Source organism: Panicum virgatum, chromosome 3K (assembly GCF_016808335.1).
Source record: "Panicum virgatum strain AP13 chromosome 3K, P.virgatum_v5, whole genome shotgun sequence".
Lineage (NCBI taxonomy): Eukaryota > Viridiplantae > Streptophyta > Magnoliopsida > Poales > Poaceae > Panicum > Panicum virgatum.
In genome coordinates, this window is record NC_053138.1 from 33,631,522 (window position 1) to 33,653,730 (window position 22,209).

General features: G+C 44.8%; 1 non-coding gene across 1 annotated transcript; it reads right to left on the reverse strand.

Annotated features, from left to right (window-relative positions):
* Positions 1 to 10,354: 10,354 nt before the first annotated feature.
* Positions 10,355 to 10,463, reverse strand: LOC120701695. Its single transcript, XR_005686252.1, has one exon. It is a non-coding gene; the product is annotated as a small nucleolar RNA R71 (small nucleolar RNA).
* Between the last annotated feature and the right edge of the window lie 11,746 nt (positions 10,464 to 22,209).

Below are 22,209 nucleotides of genomic sequence, written 5' to 3' on the forward strand. Positions count from 1 at the left end.
CGGCCGGAGGCGGCGGCTCCGCGGAGCAGGAGCGGCGGCGGTGGCGGTTGGCGGCGGCGGCGGCGGTCCGGTGGCCCAGGGGCGGCGGCGAGCGGGTCGGGGAGCACCAGCAGAGGTCAAGGGAGCTTGCTACGGGGTCCGTTTGGCGCGGGAAATGGTGGAGGAGTGAGCTCCACGGTGAGCTAGGGGGCGGCGGCGCTGATGGTGGCGGCGGCGGCCGTTCCCGGCAATAGGGGCTCACGGGGCGTGGGGCTCGCGCTCAGGAAGGAAGGAGGGGAGGGTGAGGACGGCTCGGAGCTCGCGGAAACGGTCCAGGCGAGTCAAGGCGAGGGGGAGGGCGTGACGCGGTCGGCCGGAGCGATACGGCGTCGCCGTGGCGCTTCGATGGCGGTCCTCGGCGTGCGCGCACGGGATGGCGCCGCGTGGTGAGGCCAAGAAGCTACGGGAGAGGCTAGGGACGGGGCACGGCGAGAGAGCAGCGCGTGGCCGGCGGCCTTGACCCGGCGGCGACCACGGCCCGGCACAGAACAGAGGAGGGAGGGAGAGAGAAGAGAGAGAGAGAGAGAAAAGAGAGGTTTGAATGATTCAAATTCAAATTTTTCTCAAAAAATTCTGTTGAAACAAGGAAAAACTTTGAATATGAAAGTTGTAAAGAATTTCAAATGCTACACTTTTTGTTTCAGGCACTAGTTCGTTTGAGAGTTCGTTCAAAAGTTAATTTGACATCCCGACGAATGTACGTTATTCGTCGGTTCGAATTTAAAATTCAAATTTCCTTCGACTTTTGTATCGAAACTCGAAAATATTTGCACATGAAAGTTGTTCACATAAAAAAAATGCTACAACTTTGGTTTTGGGCAAAATTTTGTTTGAGCTATGTTTTTGAAATTATTCTCTAAGAATATTTGTTTAAAACTTGAAAAGAATACAATTTAAACCTTTAAAACCTTGATTCAAATGATTCGTCATTTCATGAGCAAAAATTTCATTTAATGTTGCATGACTTGATGTTAATAACCCTGGATTAGCTAATTAAACACCTGGGGTGTTACATCGTCATCATGATTCGAACTCATCCAAGATCACCTCATTCCGACTCTGTATGAGGGAGATATCGCCGAAACCGTGCAGGGGTGTTGGCTGAATCCGAGATGAACATGAAGACCAAGTTGGAGTCGACTTGTAACTTGGAGATGAGGCCGGTTCGTGCATGTCCAGCGTGGCGATGTCCTCATCACTCGTCCACCCCCATGCCAAGCTACACTCATCAAGATGAGCAGGCCGAATCCCAGGCGCCAGAAGAGAAGCCAACACAACAAGAAGAAGAGGAGGCGCCGGACGATTCCCACCTCGACATTCGAGGGGAGCGAGAACTGCAACCGTACAACATCCTGAAGGCTCGGACCTTCGGTCATACATGGGAGTTTGATGAGGACCTGTTGGGAAAGACAGGTATGAATGCTAAATTTGTGAGTGTTTGGAAAGTTGTGGGTTGGTCTTCATTTGCTGAAATTTCTAAGTTGGGTTTGAGAGATTTGACCATTCAGTTTCTCTGCACTCTTGTGGAAACAAACAACAGGATTTCATTCCGATTCTTCGGGGAGGAATTTTCTTTGTCTTGGAAAGAGTTGAGTACTATTTTGGGTTTCCACCATAAGTGCAGTCTTGATCTTGAGCAAGCAACTAAGGGCTACCACCGAGAAAGTTTTTGGCACACCATCTATGGGTTAAACGCATACACGCACCCCTGTTGCAATGATATTTAGCATCCGACTTTACGTTTGATGCATAAATGGGTTGCTCTCACGTGTTTTTCCAGAGATGATGTCCGGACCATTCGTATGGACGAACTTCGTATTCTTTATGCCATGGTGAACAAAATAAAAATTGCCCCCATGCAAGAAATGGTTCGCCAATGGCTTGGGAATTTTTGAATGACCGGACCTATTGAGAGCACTTCTTTGGTCACTAGAATTACCACAAGTTTGGGTGTGATAAATTGGGCTCGATTTTCTTTTATCACTACACCACACCCATCGATTGATTTGGCTTATTTGGTTCAAGGACACACTCTGAAAAGTGCTCCATATGGTTCTATCATATTTTTCTTTCCCGGCTATGTAAACGAGATCCCGCTTCCTAACCCGGGACTTAGTTTATACAAAAGCCGTGGTTATACTTTTGAGTTGCAGCTCGTCGAAGCACCTCGCAGGAGTAGTGTGTCGGGAAGAATGACCAGAAGCAGGTCCCTGAATGCTGCGATGAATATGCCGCCACCACAACCACAAGCTTTTCATGGTTATACAGGTTATGCACCCACTGCTGGAGCAGCCAGACCCTCGTCCGGACAGCAGTCCAGTTGGGATCGATATATCCCACACCCCGAAGCTGGAGGTTCATCATGGCAAAGCGCAGGCAGCTCTGAGTGGGATCAAGCCGCACGAACGAACTGGGTGTACGCCAGTGGTTCTAGTTCGAGCGGAGCACCTCCACTCTTTGCTGCCCGACGCTCATTTTCAGCCCGAGGTTATCGCGACCTCTTTCAAGGGAAGAACGACCTCAACATCCAAGTCGGCGACATCGATGATAGGATGCAGCAGACCCACGAAGCTCTCACCCAACATATTCAAGACACCGCAAAATATCACGCACAACAACAAACAAATCATGAATCCACCATGGAACTGCTTCGAAAGTAGTATCAGGATGCTCAAGCATTGTACCGGCACTATGGGTACTGTTGGGTATTTTAACGATGCGAATTAGATCCACAAGCACACGGATACCGTCGTAGCTTTCACCTGTGAGTATTCAAGGGTATCCTATCCATAGGGAACATGTGTGCACTAACTCCTAACTCAGTCGGTCCAAGGACACACCAAGATTAAGTGGCAAAGCTGGAGAAGATTCCTGCGGTGGCACTAAAGATGAGTTAAAGGTCGATCTCTCGGGTAAGACTCGCTTCGGGCACCGGCTTACCTCTAAAATGGTCAGGAGACTCTGGCCAACGGCTCTACGCTATATCCGAATGTGGAGGGCTACTAAGGACCAACAGGGCTGTCACCACATGAGGCCTACCTCGCAGACCGTAGGATATAAGCCAAACGAAGGTAACCCTTAGCATAGACACCACACCTACACTACTGATTACTACTGCAGTCTAACTACATCTGATATCCCGTAGAAAACTACAACACTCCGTATAAATACGGAGCGACGAACCCACGAGTAAGAGAACTGATCTCACCCAAACGAAAGTACTATGCAATACAAGAATCATAAATACTAACTTACTCATACAAGAGGAAGCCAGCATCCGTAGAGGTACAAGTTGGAGAAGAGTGCCGACAGGCCGGCGCCCCTCCGAACTACTCCTCACCCTCCTGCTACTCTAAGCACTAGCCTAGGCAGCGCCTCGCCTTTGCAATGGAGCTCTACATTTGTTCTCTTGTGTGGTGTGTTGAATGGGGTGCTCTTCTCCTCCTTATGTAGCATCTCCAAAGGTGGATCCGCGGTTAGACTCGCGAGGTGGTACTATGCACATCTGGGATAGATGTAGGGGAGCCGTGGGAGACTACTGGAGAAAGATGGACCTGATTTGGCCCACTAGGGGGTCGGCCGACTCAGGGGGTCGCCCGAGCCCAAATGGCGCTCCCCTGGGCCTGCCTTCCTCTGGTCAGCTAATAGGTGGGCCCTGGTCTTGATCCTTGGGTGCATCTTGCTTGTCGTGCCCATTTCGTCTAGTTTGTTGGCCCTTCTTGTAAGTGAAACACAGCTGCAAGATATTCTATGCATTTCTTCTATGTTCACTTGTGTTTTCCTCATTTTACAGATATGGGTGCCTGCAAATGATAATTCACCAAAACTCGTGGAATTCAATTAGTCATAAGCCCTATAACTAAGTTTGGTGATTATTGATCATCAAAAGCTGCAGGAGTTGACGGTTGATTTTAGGACTTAACAGCCATCAGCAACACCCCCACACTTAGCCTTTGCTCGTCCTCGAGTGAAGGAGAAAGGACTAAGTTGGATGCCACTCCGTGGATGTAACCTGCATACAAGTTATTCCAAGCTTCCTCTAGTCCTGTGAACTTTGAAGTGGCTACCATGCTTTCTTGGGTAATTGAAGAATGGAACATTGTAGACTTCAGGTTCCTAGCTCTTCCTGCTTAGAAACTTGAGTTTTGCATTTTGAAACAACAGAATAGTCTTGCTTCTCAAATTGTTCTCTTGGATCACTCGTCTTGTTTCAGATCCTCACCAAGGCAAAGTTGTTGCCTTCTTTTCTCCTACCATCTGATTAGGCTTATGTGGAGCTTAGGGTGGGAGCAAAGAGGCATGTTTGCTTTGCTTATATTGTTAAGTCAAAAACAAAATCCAAGCAGGAACAAGTCATACAATCTGATCACTACATAAGGAGGAACGGCTCCCCTACATCTATCCCGGACGTGCATAGTACCACCTCGCGAGTCTAACCGCGGATCCACCTTTGGAGAGGCTACATAAGGAGGAGGAGCGTACCCCATTCAACACACCACACAAGAGAAGAAATGTAGAGCTCCATTGCAAAGGCGAGGCGCTGCCTAGGCTAGTGCTAAGAGTAGCAGGAGGGTGAGGAGTAGTTCGGAGGGGTGCTGGCCTGTTGGCGCTCTTCACCAACTTGTACCTCTATGGATGCTGGCTTCCTCTGGTATGAGTAAGTTAGTATTTATGGTTCCTGTATTGCATAGTACTTTCGTCGCTCCGTATTTTTATGGAGTGCTGTAGTTTGCTGCGGGATATCAGATGTAGTTAGACTGCAGTAGTAATCAATAGCGTAGGCGTAGTGTCTATGCTAAGGGTTACCTTTGTTTGCCTTATATCCCACGGTCTGTGAGGTAGACTGCAGGTGGTGACAGCCCTATTGGTCCTTAGTAGTCCTCCATGTTCGGATATAGCGTAGAGCCGTTGGCCGGAGTCTACTGACCATTTCAGGGGTAAGCCGGTGCCCGAAGCGAGTATCTAGCCCGAGAGATCGACCTTAACTCATCCTTAGTGCTACCTCAGGAATCCTCTCTATCCTCGCCACTGATCTTGACGTGTCCTTTGACCGACTGAGTAAGAAATTAGTGCACACACATTCCCTGTGGATACGATACCCTTGAATACTCACGGGTGAAAGCTACAACGGTATCCGTACGCTTGCGGATTTATTCGCATCGTTAAAATACCCAACAAGCTTTTTGGCGCCGTTGCCGAGGAATGGTTGCTGTTCTGACTTCGAACCTAGTTGGTCCTCGTATATTTTTAAAACAAAGAAAAATATATTTTCTCTTTCTTTAACTCTACCTTCACCCCTGGTACCCATTCCATCCTCATATCTTTTTTGCTTTTCTATTCTCTACCTCTACCCCCGCTACCCTTTGAAGGTTATCCTCATACACACCTTCCGTCCCTTTGGGGTGAGTCTTTAGAGTCATCCTCTCTGGACCTAGTTCCTCATCCGGCTACAAGGTTCACCCTCACGCCTTACCAATCAAATCAAGTGAATCAAAGTTCATTTCTTAATCCTTGATTTTGATTGATGCCCAATAGAAGTTATGTTCACCCTTCCTATCAAATGAACTTCTATTGGAAGCTTAGAATGGTTTGCTTTGCCACCACGAACATCTTTGATGAAATGCGAAGCTTCCTACCGAAGGAGGGGATGAGTTGAAAAACTCATTTCCCTCATGACCCAAACTTAGAGTTCTTCATTCAGCCCACAGAGTTACACATCCTCTTTCACTATGGAGCCATGAACAGTCTCGAGTTTTTCTTTCCGGAGATCAGGCCACTCTCTTCATGAGCATGAAATTTCATCACAAAGATCATGCTCCTTCTTGACATCTCCGAGGTCTTTTGTGCCAAGTCGCTACGAGTCTTATGATCATCTCAGGGTTAACGCCCTTTAGGATGGTTGTGTTTGGTTTCGCTTATCATAATATCTTTTCAGGGCTCGTAGTTGTATTTGTGCACTAACCTTGCAGCTTGAACAATGATAAATCAATAAATGGTGGTGAAGCTGGGAACTACATCACCATGGTAGCTGCAGGATGAACCCACATGCTCGAGCTTGCGACCATAAACAAAGCACTGCCAGGAGATAGCCGGATTCTCAAAAAAAAAACAAAAAAAATACTGGTGCTTCAAGAACTTCTCACTTTTTTTGAATAAAGTTTAGACTCCCCAGTGTTCAAAATCAGTAGAGTCCTTTCTATTTCCACCTTTGTTTTCCTTTTAAATAAAAATAGGTACAAGAATAAGTGTGGGGGAGATCTCTCAAAATCACCAATTGCAAACTCTTTCGTAATCTCTCCCCCAACATGTTGCACAACATCGACGGTCCAATACGCTAAAGATTAGGACAGATGGAATCCAGAGAAGGATGGCGGAACCTCTGGTTCGGCCAAACATCCTCTGATTTCCCTCAGTTCCCTCTTCTTCCTCTCCAAACGATGGTTTGCACAACCCTACCCTCAAACTCCTCCCTAACTTCTTGAGTTTAATGATTTTCTTTGTTGATCACTAAATTTAAACTCAATGAATCATGCCAATTCACCATGTGCACTCCATGCGCTTCCATGAATAAACTTGCATACTCTTTATTCCTCGCATTCTTTCTTGTTCTTGTGAACATCTATCTTCATAGGGACCCCGTGCCATCTAAGTAATTGACTAATGTGATATGATTGGATGAATGGAACCATGCTCTTCCTTGCAAAGTACTTGGGATATTCTTTTAAAAAAATCATCAATAGCTTGTCTAATCAAATAAATGAAAGTTCCTACCAATGCTAAAGTTAGATGTTCATGCTCAAACCTTCATATGCAGTTTGACTTTGCAATGAGTTTTGTCAAATTCTTTGACCCTTGTTAGAGACTTGTCATACTCTCATGATCAAGATTACGTACACGCCCACTCACATAGCAAACACTGTCATCCACCTACAAAATAAAACTCCATGACCATGACTCTTTCTCTATAAAGTGACCATCAAGGATGTGGGCTATGAAAAAAGAGAGAGAAGAAGAAGAAATAAAAGATGCATACCCAAAGAAGGTATGCCACATGCTCATAAGAATGTCAAAAAAAAAGAAATATAGATGTATACCCAAAGAAGGTATGCCATATGCCCACAAGGCATGTCAAAAAAAAAGAGAAAAGAAAAGAGAAAGATAGACCACATCCATGGAAAAAATGAAGAAAGATAGATCATACAAAGGAGTTCATCCACTATCCACCAAAAATATTCCACACCTCACCTCTTGATCAGATTGTATGACTCATTTCTGCTTGGATCTTATTTTTGACTTAACAACATAAGCAAAGCAAACATGCCTCTTTACTCCTACCCTGAGCTTCACATAAGCCTTATTAGATGATAGGAGAAAAGAAGGCAACAACTTTGCCTTGCTGAGGATCCAAAATAAAGAGTGATTCGAGAGAACAATTTGAGGAGCAAGACTATTCTTTTATTTCAAAATATAAAACCCAAGTTTTCAAGCAAGAAGAGCTAGAAACTTGAAGTCTACATTGTTCCATTCTTCAATTACCTAAGAAAGCATGGTAGCCACTTCAAAGTTCACAGGACTAGAGAAAGCTTGGAATAACTTGTATGCAGGTTATATCCAAGGAGTAGCATCCGCCTTAGTCCTTTCTCCTTCACTCGAGGACGAGCAAATGATAAGTGTGGGGGTGTTGTTGACGGCTGCTAAGTCCTAAAATTAGCCGTCAACTCCTGCAGCCTTTCACAACATTTTGTCACCAAAGTTAGTTGTAGGGCTTATATCTAATCAAGTTCCACGAGTTTTGGTGAATCATGGTTTGCAGGCACCCACATCTGTAAAAAGAGAAAAACACAAGTGAACACAGAAGAAATGCATATAATATCTTGCACTTGTGTTTCACTTACAAGAATGGCCCAGAAACTAGACGAAATGGGCACGACAAGCAAGATGCACCCAAGGATCAAGACCAGGGCCCACCTATCAGCTGTCTAGAGGAAGGCAGGCCCAGGGGAGTGCCATTTGGGCTCGCCCGACCCCTTGGGTCGTCCGACCCCCTAGTGGGCCAAATCAGGCCCATCTTTCTCCAGCAGTCTCCCACGGCTTCCCTACATCTATCCCGGACGTGCATAGTACCACCTCCCGAGTCTAACCGTGGATCCACCTTTGGAGAGGCTACATAAGGAGGAGGAGCGCACCCCATTCAACACACCATCCAAAGGAGTAGAGTAGTGCCACATTTAAAATACAACGCGCTAGTTCGCTAGTGTTAGAATAAAGGAAGAGAGTGAGGAGTAGTTCGGAGAAGCGCTGGGCCTTTCGGTATTCTTCTCCAAGCTTGTACCTCTACAGATACTGGCTTATTTCTGGTATGAGTAAGTTAGTATTTATGGTTTCTGTATTGCATAGTACTTTCGTATGGGTGAGATCAGTTCTCTTACTCATACCGTCCATATGTGTGTTGGTGGGAAACCGACCTCTACAGCTATAAATAGGGCCTCTCTCCACCCCCCCTCAACACACACACACACACACACACACACACACACACACACACACACACACACACACACACACACTTCATTCCATTTTCTCCAAGAAGGGTCTCCTCTCTCTTGCTCTTTTAGCTAGATAGTGGAGCTAGGCTAGTTCTCTTTAGCGAGCAAGTCGTCCTCGGGGTCGCTGAGCAATCCACGGCTCCTGGTATGGCTTTGTATCTGACTTGTCAGACTTCTATTCATAATATAGAGTTTTGCCATGGTTACTTTGCTATCTTGATAGTTTATCAATCCATGCTTAGTTCATTCATAAGTTATGCTACAGTCTTGGTTAGGCCAGATGCTCTAGTGTTTTACTCGTCCATCCAAAGGGTGGGAGACCTGGTGGCACTAGAGTAGAGACTTCGTACACGAGCGTGGTGCTCGGGTATGCGGGATCCTTCAGATATGACCGTACTCCACGGTGTGACTGGAGTAGACGGCAGGTGGTGATAGCCCTGTCCGTCCGGCGTAATAGCGGTGTTGTGTTTAGCGTACTCCTCGACGTTCGGGTTCGGTTTAGGAGTTCATGCAAAGAGGTAACGGGACTGGATGTACTCCGGTGCGGGACCTTCTTCCCGCTATCCCATTTTCCTGGCACCTGCAGTCCTAACCATGATCTAACATGACCCCAGCTTTGGATGGAAGCACTAGGACACTTATCCTAGCCTAAGCTCTAGCTGACTTGACGTAGGATAGAGTAGTTCTTTGTTTTATAGTTTCTCTCCTTTATTCCTTCCTCTTGGAGTGTGGATGTGTGCTGTGTCACATTACCCTTGCTTATTCTTTATCTGTACTTACCCCTTGTTAGAGTATTGCCTATTGCTTGAGGCACAATGTTATGGTTAATGTTGAGTACAATACCTTTGCCGCTGCCGTCCTTTGGGACACAAATAAATAATGATACCCTTACTCTCCTGGTGAAATGCTACAATGGTATATCCGTGCGCTTGGGGATCCATCTGTAATCGTATTGATTATACCACGAGAGTGGCACCCCTTGGGTGCAGTTGCTAGGATGGGTTCGGCGCCCTCATTTCTAGTGATTGCACTAAGGACTCCAACAGGCATTTCTGGCGCTGTCGCTAAGGATTAACCATTCCTAGTGATTGCGCTAAGAAATGTCAACAAGCATTTCTGGCGCCGTTGCCGGGGATGGCATGTGAACAAAGATATTGTGCTGATATTAACTTAGACCTTGTACTCAGGATATAGTCCTTACTCTTTCAGGCTAATGTCACTTTATGTCTTCCTTTATTTTTGATTTGAAAGAAGACAGGGGTAGTGTATGACTGGTTTCTCCCTGTAGGAAAACTACGCAGACAATCCAGAGAGGCTCGTGAGAAGGGCACGACCTCGCGTCGTTCCTCCTCTCGCTATCCTCCCAGCACAGGAACCCATTCCGGAAGCACCACATGTTCTTGAGGCTATGGCTGAAAAGACTCTCCGCGAGTTCTCCGTCCCCTCCACCGACAATGTGGCCACTGGCCCCAACATCAATGTCGGGGACGTGAACTTCGAGCTGAAATCAAGCTTCATCAACATAGTGCAGGCTATCCCATTCTGTGGCAAGCCAAATGAGGACGCAAATGCACATTTGCAGAATTTTCGGGAGCTCTACGACACCGTTGTCATACGGGGTGTCACCGCCGATGTTGTCAAGCTTCGTCCATTTCCCTTTTCCCTCCTGGGGAAGGCAAAACAGTGGTTTTATAAAGAAAAGGACATCAACACCTGGGCCAAATGCTCCAAGGCATTCCTCGGAAAATTCTTCCCACTGGGCAAAACAAATGCTCTGCACGGGAGAATATCATGTTTTCAGCAGACGGGGATGGAATCCATCCCAGAAGCTTGGGAGAGGCTGCAGGAATATATCCTGGACTGTCCTCACCACGGCATGGACGAGTGGCTCGTCCTGCAAAGCTTCTACAACCGGCTCACAACGACATCTCGAGCCAACATTGATGCTGCTGCTGGAGGAGCCTTCCTCGACCTGACTATCGCCAAAGCAAAAGAATTGGTCGAGAAGATGGTCTCCAATCAGGGGTGGAGCGATGAACGACTCCAACCCCGTATGAAGGGCATGCATACCGTCAAAGAGACGGATATGATTGCCGCGAAGCTAGACCTCCTAATCAAGAAGATGGAGGAAGGGAGCAAACAACTGATCCATGCTCCTGTTTACGCCATGGGTTCGCACTTCACGTGCGAAGTCTGCGGTAACGATGGACATTTGGGGAACGACTGCCCCGAAACCCGTGAAGACTGCGCCTACCTCAATAACAATAACAACGGGTACCGTCCACCACAAGGAGGCCAGGGGTGGAACCAGTCACATCCACCATTCCAGGGAGGTAATAACTATAATCCATCTTATAATTCGAATTTCAATTCAAACCAACCTCCCTTGAGAGAACTTGTTCTTGGCCAAGTTAAAATCAACGAAAATATAAATAAAAAGCTTTTGGCCAATGATAAATCCCTGGAAAGTTTAAATGTAAAGCTTGAAACTTTGTCTTCTACTCTTAAAACCCAGCTAAGTTTCAACAAAATGATCAAAACACAGCTTGCACAAATTGCTGCTTCGTTACCTGCTGCTGAGAGCGGGAAGATCCCGGGGCAACCCGAGTCTCTCGTTGAAAATGTCAGCATGGTGTCTACCGGATGGGGTAACTTGTCCCGGAGGCCACCATGCAATAACCATGCAGGTAGGTACTATCCCCCAAGGAACGACATTTGGGATGGCATGGTGGCAGCTGTGCAAGAGGATCTAGGGGTCCCCATGATCAGCTGCTCGATCTACATCAAACACTTCAAGCGATGCCTTTGCGATCTGGGGGCAAGCGTAAATATAATGCCCAAGGTGGTATATGAAGAACTTGATTATCTTGCTCTTTCCCCAACAACCATGCTCGTACAGTTTGCAGATTCAACATTCGGTATCCCGAAGGGATAGCCGAACACATTTTCGTACGAGTACGAGACTCCTTTATCCTTGCCGACTTTGTGGTAATGGATATGGAGGGCGACCTCGGAGTCGACCTCGTACTTGGGCAACCTTTTCTAAGGTCTGCCATGGCAAGGATCGATGTCGGAAAGGGAGAAATCCATTTCCATGTCAGACGGGAGGACATGTTTTTCAGGTTTAAGAAAAGGGAAGAGCAGCGCTTCATGATCCAACAAGACAGTGAAGGCAAGCACTCTGGGGTGCACCAGAACCCCAGCCAGAACAATGACCCTCCGCACCTAAAAGAAAGAAGAAGGAAAAGAAGGTATGGCGGAAGGTCGAGAATTCGGCCTCATCCAGTTCTCCAGGACGAACTGAATGGTAAGAACGATGGAGAAAAGTCGTGCACATCGGACTTTAAACGACGCGCCCTTGCCAAAGGTAAATTGGTATTTATCTCATATTTGCTTTCTCCGCTTTTCAACATTTTCTTTGCACCATATTTGTTTTTCTCCACTGCATGTTTGAAATTTTCAAATTGTTTTTCTGCATGCTGGAATTTTTCTAGCACTCTTCCCCTTCTACAAAAAAACCAAAAATAAAATCCTTTGGGAAAAATATTTTGGACATCTTTTCGAGCAAACTTTTGGCCGTGCACCATATTTTCAAAGTTTTTAACCGTTGAGGAAGCACATGACCAAAGGGGGGGCACCAGGGATCCACCCTGGGGCCTGCCGACCCCACAGGTTGGCCGACCCAGGGACAACGGCTCCTGGGCCCCACCTTCTCCAATGGTTACCTGACCGTTGTGCCTGGCTCTTCCTCGGGTGCACTCGCCCAGATTCTTTAAATAGAGGCCGAGAGAGGGGTGATGAGCTCTCATGCTCACTCTCTTCGCTCTCACTCCCTCTCACACATTCTTGCTCGGGTTTCCTTTGGATTTTGGCTCAAGTTTGATTGCAAGAGCACTCTCTCTCTCATTTCTTTGCTGCAAGACTGTCTACGCATTTGGAAGAACAACTTTCGGGTAAGAGTCTCATTTTCATTTCACTAACGTAACCCGAATCGAGTTGTTCTCATTCGTTCTTGTTGCAAGCATGAGAGGTGCAGGGCGGAAGATTTCTGGAGCTCTCAAAAGGATGACGAGGTTGGGCTCGTCCCGTTCACAGGGCGAGTCAAGCTCTCATCATTCCCCCGAACCTCCACCAACACCGACTACGATGGATTATGAGCAAGACAAACAAGAAGAACAGTTTGAGGAGCAAGCTGCATACCCGGAAGCCGAGGACATGGAGATAGATGAAGATGATGCACCGTACCTTGACTTGCGAGATGACCGCGAGCGTCAAGTCTACGCCATGATCAAGAATCGAAGCTTTGGTCATACCAGAGCTTTCGACCCAGACCTTCTCGAGAAAACAGGTATGGATGTTGACTTCGCTCGTGTTTGGCATGAGGTTGGATGGGATGGTTTTGTGCCCGTTGAGGAGAATGGTTCTCGTCTCCTCACCATCCAATTTCTTTGCACTCTTCGGGAGGTGGATGATGGTGTTTCTTTTCGACTTTTTGGAGTTGAACGCTATTTTAATTAGAGAAATTTCAGTCACCTCTTGGGTTTTAGCATGCGCTTGCCAGTTTCCCATGCTAAAGCTTGCCGTGGTTTTGATCGACATGATTTTTGGGGTTTGATTTTGGGTCAAGTTGTTCATGGAAAGTTTGCACCTCGGTGCAATGACATTCAAAATCCGACTCTTCATTTGATGCACAAGTGGGTGGCTAACACTCTCTTTCCAAGAGATGATCCACGACCAGTGCGGAATGATGAGTTGATGATATTATATGCCATGGTCAACAAAATCTGAATCTCCCCCGCACAAGCAATGGTTAAGCAAAGGCTCACAAATTTTTGGATGACGGGTCCTATTGAATGCACTTCTTTGATCACCCGCATCGCATCAAACATGGGAATCTTAGATGGGAACCCCGTTTCCTTCATTGAGGAGTCCCGTGTTATGATCGATGAGGCGTACTTGGTTCAAGGCCACATACTCAAGAAAGGCCCGGATGACTCCTTGATTTTCTTTTCGCTTGGTTATGCAAATTAAATCCCGTTGCCAAATACGGGGTATCATCTGTATAACTGCCTTTTCGCAAACCATCCCTCTTGTTCCACAAGAGGAGAGCCGTAGGCATAGTGTTTCTGGTCTTCCTGGCAGGGTTACAAGAAGCAGGGCCAGAATAGAGGAGTTCATGCAGCAGCAAGCTCAGCCTCAACCATAGTAATATGAGGCTGGAGGTTCATCATGGCAGAGTGCCAGCTCCACCGAGTGGGCACGGCAGGCCTCAGGGCACCGGTCCACCAGTTCTAGCTCTAGTGGTCCCCCGCGACGTACAACTTCGTCCAAAGGCTTCACCACTCTGACTCGGCAGATGGGCGAGCTGAACGTGTGCACCACCAACATCGATGAGTCATTGGGCCAGCACATCGAGTCAACTCAAAACAGGCAGCGATACACAGGCGAGAGAATCCGCAACCTGGAGCAGCAACAGCAGCAATCCCAGGAGGAGTGGAGGGCCTACTACCGTTGGGCTGGGTTTAATCCCAACCAACAGCAGTGAGCCTGAAGCTAGCTTGGGGGAGGACCCCCATGAGAAGTACCTTGTATCAAACTCTATCTTTACTGCTTTCAAAACCTTGCATGAAACCAAGCAAAAATTTGCAAAATTATGAAAATCCATAAAAATTTGCATAACTAAAATCAAATAAAAATTGGCAAAACCTTTAAAAACCCAAAAATATTTACTTGCTTTCCAGTATGTGTAGTAAGCATGTGTAGTTTTTCCTTGTTGAGATGATGAATAGTTGCTCTGTTAGTTCCTTGCATATGCCTAGTTACAACCTTGTGCTCTCCCTAAGTTCTGAGTTTGGTGGCTAGATGTTCAAACCTTAAGCTTGAAACTTGTGGGTAGTGAAAAGCAGAATTCGAATCTAGGTTGTTGTGGGTTATGATATGGCTGAAAAGAGTTGCTATGATCTTCTCCTACGTGATGCTTGATATCCGGAGTATTTCTTTTCAAAAATACAAAAATAAAGTTCCTCGGTGATATGTAATTCCCATCCAGAGCCATATGAGTTACAAGTTTGAAAAGCCTTTTCACATATGCAACCTGTCCTCTCATTGAGCTTTGTCAAATTATTGTGACCCCTTTGAGAGAATCACTTCATACGCCCATGATCAAGATCACGTACACGTCCACTCACATGCTATACTTCTACACTTGGAAGATAGCAAGTACATCCATCCACCCACAAATAAAACTCTATGTTGTACCATGTCTATCTCTCTGCAAAGTTATCGTTATAATGTATGGGATATACAAAAAAGAAGAAATAAAAGATGCATACCCAAAGAAGGTATGCCACATGCCCACAAGGCAAGTCAAAAAAAAAAGAAGAAGAAAAGATGCATGCCCAAAGAAGATATGCCACATGCCCACAAGGCATGTCAATATATATATATATATATATATATATATATATATATATATATATATATATATATATATATATATATATATATAGCCCATACCAAAAATATTCCAAGGGAGAGAGAATTCATATGAAGGAGTTTCATCCATCATTCACCAAAAATATCCACACACTTGCACATCTTGATCGAGGCTTATGACTTGTTTCTCTTGTGGATCCGGTCTTTGACTTAGCGAAATATGAGAAGCAAGTTTGCCATTATATCCTCCATACCTACAGATCCACCAAAAAGAAGACACTAGAAGTAGGATGGAAAAAGGCGCATAAAAAGGCCTTGGTGAGGAATGAAACACATTTGAGCAATCCGAGAGATCTCCCGAGGAACTTACAAAATTTCTTTTCAAAAACTTTATAAAACCTCCGGATTGACGGTTGAACAAAGGAGTGGTAAGTTGTACTCTACAAGCCGTTCTGACCCTCAACCGCCAAAGATGAGGATGATGCTATAAGCCCCACAGGAGTAAGGTAAAAGGTGCGAACAAGGCCAACTTATTCAGAATAAAGGTAAGAACACTCGGTTGTGCCTTGGGCATAAGTCAGGAATGCGACATTGTAGCAACTCCTGATCAACAACCTAAGTCTAAAACTTTGCTCGGGATGAGCAAAGGGCTAGCTTGGGGGAGTTGTTGATGGTGCTTAAGTGCCATTTTCACCCGTCAACTATACTGAATAATAAAGGAAAACTACATGTCTTACTCACATATTTGTATCACTAACCTCGCACCACAGTTGTTTTTGAGTTTTGTACATTTCAGATGAGCAGGAGCGGAATAAGACGAAAACACACAGCAGACACCATATAACTACGCAGAATATCACATCCGGTGTCACACCCTTACAAAGAGGGCCCACATGTCAGAGGAAATGGGGCCTCCACGTAATATGCACCAGAGGATAAGGATAAGAATCAAAGAATATACCATCCAGTAGAAGAACAGGCCGAGAGGCGGCTAGGAGGGGTCGGCCGACCCCCTAGGTCGGCCGAACCTGGCCTGGTTCCCGACCAGGTGCACTTCGAGGAGGAGTGGCTGCCAAGGCACCTGATCACCTTCCATATGTGTGTTGGTGGGAAACCGACCTCTAGAGCTATAAATAGGGCCTCTCTCCACCCCCCCTCAACACACACACACACACACACACACTTCATTCCATTCTCTCCAAGAAGGCTCCCCTCTCTCTTGCTCTCTTAGATAGATAGTGGAGCTAGGCTAGTTCTCTTTAGCGAGCAAGTCGTCCTCGGGGTCGTTGAGCAATCCTCGGCTCCTGGTATGGCTTTGTATCTGATTTGTCAGACTTCTATTCATAATATAGAGTTTTGCCATGGTTGCTTTGCTATCTTGATAGTTTATCAATCCATGCTTAGTTCGTTCATAAGTTATGCTACGGTCTTGGTTAGGCCAGATGATCTGGGTACGGATAGAGGTTCGTTGTGCTTTCAGGCTTGCTCTAGTGTTTTACTCGTCCATCCGAAGGGTGGGAGACCTGGGGGCACTAGAGTAGTGACTTCATACACGAGCGTGGTGCTCGGGTATGCGGGATTCTTCGGATATGGCCGTGCTCCATGGTGTGACTGGGGTAGACGGAAGGTGGTGATAGCCCTGTTCGTCCGGTGTAACAGCAGTATTGCATTTAGCGTACTCCCCGATGTTCAGGTTCGGTGTAGGAGTTCATGCAAAGAGGTAACAGGACTGGATGTACTCTGGTGCGGGACATTCTCCCAGCTATCCCATTTTCCTGGCACCTGCAGTCCTAACCATGATCTAACATGACCCCAGCTTTGGATAGAAGCACTAGGACACTTAACCTAGCCTAAGCTCCAGTTGACTTGAGGTAGGATAGAGTAGTTCATTGTTTTATAGTTTCTCTCCTTTATTCCTTCCTCTTGGAGTGTGGATGTGTGCTGTGTCACATTACCCTTGCTTATTCTTTATCTGTACTTACCCCTGTTAGAGTATTGCCTATTGCTTGAGGCACAATGTCATGGTTAATGTTGAGTACAATACCTTTGCCGCTGCCGTCCTTTGTGACACAAATAAATAACGATACCCTTACTCTCCGGGTGAAATGCTACAATGGTATATCCGTGCATTTGCGGATCCATCTGTAATCGTATTGATTATACCACGAGAGTGGCACCCCTTGGGTGCAGTTGCTAGGATGGGTTCGGCGCCCTCATTTCTAGTGATTGCACTAAGGACTGCCAACAGGCATTTCTGACGCTGTTGCTAAGGATTAACCATTCCTAGTGATTGCGCTAGGAAATGTCAACAAGCATCAAGACGGAGAATGCCCAGAAGATCAGCTACCGCTTCCGATTTCTGATTTTTTTTTCTTTAGCCCAAGGGGCTTGTACTCTGATTTCGTACCACCACTCTCTGAGTTATGTAATAATTGAACCCATGTAACGGTTTTCATCATTGTATGTCTGTGATATCTAATTGAAACGAGTTCTGTATGTGATAGCTACTGATCCAGGTACTATCACGATGATACAGGGATTCGGGTTCTCCTTCCAGAAACCCTGGTCGTTTCAGATAGAAGGGTCAGATTCCAAGCAGTCAAATATGTGCTATTAGAAGGAGAATTGTATTTTCAGATGATTGATGGAGCTTTGCTCAAATGCATTGATAAAGAAGGGGCAAAGGTTCTAATGGAAGAAATTCATGAAGGTGTTTGTCGATCCCATCTGATGAGCCCAAGGTTCATCAAGTTAACTCAGATATGGATGCCATAATTATTTTTGACGATTCAAATATTAGAGCTGGCAATATTTTGAAGTATCCTAATATTCAGTTTGGAACACTTTGTTCCGATGAAATACATTGCAAGAAACAAGGACTATGTTCTATCAGATGCCAGCTAACTAAAGGAATTTTTATGGGTTCTAATTTTCTCACGAAAGTAGAGAAGATGAAGACAGGAAAATATGTCAATATTGGCTCCCTGCATGTCGAGATCACAGGTGCAGATCCAACTTAATTATGGGTGCTATATCTATATTAGCTTTGAAGTGCTGCAAGGATATCATGTCATTAGTCATCTGGCCGGTATATTATATTATATATCCATGTATGTGAGTTTGTATTCCGCAGGGTGCTAGTTAGTTTAATTATGGAAAGTGTAGTCCGAATATGTTAGGTGCCTGCGTGTACTTGTGCTGGTGGGACCTGAGTCAAGGGCATGCGTGCCTTTCTAATAGGGCTGGTGTGGCCATGTAGGGGACCAGATTGGTTTTGAGTATTTTGTCTAGAGTTTCTCCTACGAACAGTGAGAGGACGTCTCCTCTCATCTATCCTGCCAATCCTTGTGGGATTTGTGTGGAGCACGTGATCGAGTTGCAACGGCTCGGGTGCGTCACTTGGAATTCTTGGAGTTCCCCATCTTCTGATCATGGTTCGTCGTGGCCGTGGGTGGAAGAATTATCAGCTGATCGGATTGCAACTAACACAAGTTTGTGAGCCGATTATTCTATTCTTGCTAATGTTGTCTTTGGTTGACCAATCAAGTCAATTTATCCATCTAGATTATCATCTTGCTTGGTCAATACGTCTGTGAAATTGATCCACATCGGAACTTCTGTCGTTGTTTCCTGAGGTCATCAAGAGGAATAGAGCTGCGGTGGTTTGGCCAATAATTAAATTATATAATACTTGCACGGTCTTGGCGTGAATGTTTATTGGCTCAGATTTCTAATTTATCATTGATATTGCAGTTGGTGGAATTTGATCTATCGTGTATATCTCGGTACTTTCTTGAGTTATCTGATTATTTTAATCTCAAGAAATAGTCTGGTGCCGTAGCTGAAGGAGATTACATCTATTTCCCTGAATATTATATTGACTTTATTATAGAATTGCTATGCTGCTGCTCACGTTTGTCTTAGACAGAATTTTCAGTTGCTGAAATTTATCCATAGATTGAGAATATTCTATTTAGAAATTATAGCATATGTACCGTGAAAGATTGGGACAATTATTCGGACATCATAAGCATGTCCTTATCAAGTGGTATCAGTTTTGTTGGGTTGCTCATGGTACATTGCGCTAGTTTGAGGTGATGGATTCTTATGATTTGGACGTATATGCTGAGTTTGTGCCCACACTATATTCAACAACTTCTCGATCTGAGTACTATAAGTGGGAGGATACTATTATCAATTGTTATATGATTGGTGAATTGACATTAGAACAGTTGGCAAATTTGGCAAAGCAAAGTTTCTCTCCTAATGTGTCATTATGGTTGTGGAGTTTGCGACGAGAACATGGTGATGACTATTGTACTTCTTGGTATGAAATGAAGGAGGTCCTACGACGACGATTTGCTCCTCCTCCTGAGCCAGAGAAGAATATATTATCAAGCAGTGGGAGTTCTTATATGATTGCTTCTGAATTTGCTTGTGCTACACAATTTGAGAAGAATGTTTCTACTCACCAGCCGGCTATATTGGAATTGCCTAGTGATCTTCCTGCAGCCACATCCATTGTTGAAGCAAATGTCCCAATGAATGCTAGTGTTTCTGATACACTTGAGCAGCAAGTTTGTGAAGATTCTTGTGGTGAAGCAAATAGTGAACCATTTACAGAATCTAATGATGATGCTCTGGATGGTTTATCTTTGATGTTACATGAGGTGTGTGGTGATGGCACAATCGTTGATATGAAGGGGGCAGCGTTCCAATATTTTTCAGTCAGAGTGCAAAATCCATGACAAGGTATGCAAATTAATTATTGATGGTGGTAGTGTCACTAATGCTATTAGCTCAGATTTAGTACATGCCTTGTCCTTGTCTACGTGGAGGCTTCCTACACCTCGCTACATGCAATGGATGAATAATGTGGCACGCTGAAAATTACTCATAGAGCGAGAGTAAAATTTACAGTGGGGAATTACATGGACACTGTGGACTGCGATGTTGTTCCTATGAATGCTTGTCATTTGTTGTTGGGAAGACCATGGCAGTTTGATGTTGATGCAACACATGGTGGTCGTTCCAATCATTATTCATTTGTGCACAAAGGAGTTCATCATGTCCTCAAACCAATGTCAGATACTGCTATTAATGCAGACGTTTTTGCTACTTCGAAAGTAAAGATAAAGGCTACTGAATTTTCTCCAAAGCTGAAGACGGCTCTATTTTCAGAGGGAAAGAATGATGTGGGTGTTTCTGCTCCAACAGTCACTGCGAGTGTCACTTTTGCTCTAAGTTTTACTGCTAGTGTCATAGGCGTTGCGAACACTACATCTAGTCCCACTCAAGATGTTCCAATGTTAACATCTATTGTTCCTGAAACTAGTTCGGTGGATTTGCAGGCTGATGTTAGAAAATTAATATTTTCCTGTGGTAATTCTGAAATGGCTAAGAATACAACAGAAGATGGCGTGACCATTTTTTTCTCCAATAGCCACTAACATCTATTGTAAGGAGTCTGAAGTTGCAGTGAAGGTTGCAAGTAATAACCCATCTGTCTCTGAATTTTTGGCGCCTACAGACACGAAGAGGATGGAAAATGTGATTACTGCAAAAAGGGTTGAGGTGTTTCCTAATCAAAGTATAGAGCCTTGTGAGCTTACCTCAAAGCCGAGGACGGATTTGTTCCAAGGGAGGGAGAATGATGAGCCCAAGGTTCATCAAGTTAACTCAGATATGGATGCCAGAATTATTTTTGACGATTTGAATATTAGAGCTGGCAATATTTTGAAGTATCCTCATATTTTGTTTGGAACACTTTGTTCCGATGAAATACATTGCAAGAAACAAGAAGGACTATGTTCTATCGGATGCCAGCTAACTAAAGGAATTTTTATGGGTTCTAATTTTCTCACGAAAGTAGAGAAGATAAAGACAGGAAAATATGTCAATAATTGCTCCCTACATGTCGAGATCATAGGTGCAGATCCAACTAAATTATGGGCGCTATATCTATGTTTGCTTTGAAGTGGTGCAAGCATATCACATCATTAGCCATCTGGCTGGTATATTATATTATATATCCATGTATGTGAGTTTCTATTTGGAAATTATAGCATACGAACCGTGAAAGATTGGGACAATTACTCGGACATCATAAGTGTGTCCTTATCAAGTGGTATCAGAGTAACTAAAATTAGTGATTAGAAGGAATGGTTATTTTTGGCCAACAATGTTGGAAGATTGCTTTGCATATTATAGAGGTTACCAAGAATGCCAGAAATTTGGAAGTGTACAGAGAGCTCCTGCATCAGCTATGAATCCCATGATCAAGCCGTGGCCGTTCAGAGGGTGGGGGATTGATTTGATCGGTCAGGTATATACACCGTCTAGTAAGAATCATAAATTTATCTCAGTGGCGACGGATTATTTTACCAAGTGGGTTGAAGCAATTCCTCTGAAAAATGTGACATCAAAGGAGATGATCGAATTTGTCAAGAAGCATATTATCTATCGGCTTGGTATTCCACAAACCATCACGACTGATCAAGGTACTATGTTTATGTCAGGGGAATTTGAAGAATTTGCCACTGGAATGGGGATTAGATTGCTGAATTCTTCTCCATATTATGCCCAAGCTAATGCTCCGGCAGAAGCATCCAATAAGGGAGTCATTAAGTTAATTAAAAGAAAAATTGTTGAGCATCCTAGAAAATGGCATACAGTACTCAATGAAGCTTTATGGGCATACAAGATGGCTTGTCATGGTGCTACTAAAGTGTCTCCATACTAGTTAGTATATGGGCATGAAGCTGTTCTCCCATGAGAATTAAAGCTTGATTCACGACGTGTCATGTTTCAAGATCAGTTAACAGCCGATGAGTATTCAGCTTTGATGAAAGATGGATTGGAAGATTTGGCTGGACATCTACTGAGAGCTCTTGCAAATGTTGAGGCAAACAAGGCTAGAGTAGGCCGATGGTACGATAAAAAGGTTAAAGCTAAAAAGCTTTGCTAAGAGAGAACTACAGTCTGGAAGTTGATTCGGCCGATGGGAACAATGAATTCGAAATTTGGCAAATGGTCACCAACATGGGACGGGTCATTTAGAATAAATCGATGTGTTCTTGGTAATCCGTATATTCTGGAAATGCTTGAAGGGGAGGAATTTTCCAAAGCTTTTAACGGGAAATATTTAAAGAAATATTATCCTAGCGTTTGGGCGGATGCATAGCCGATT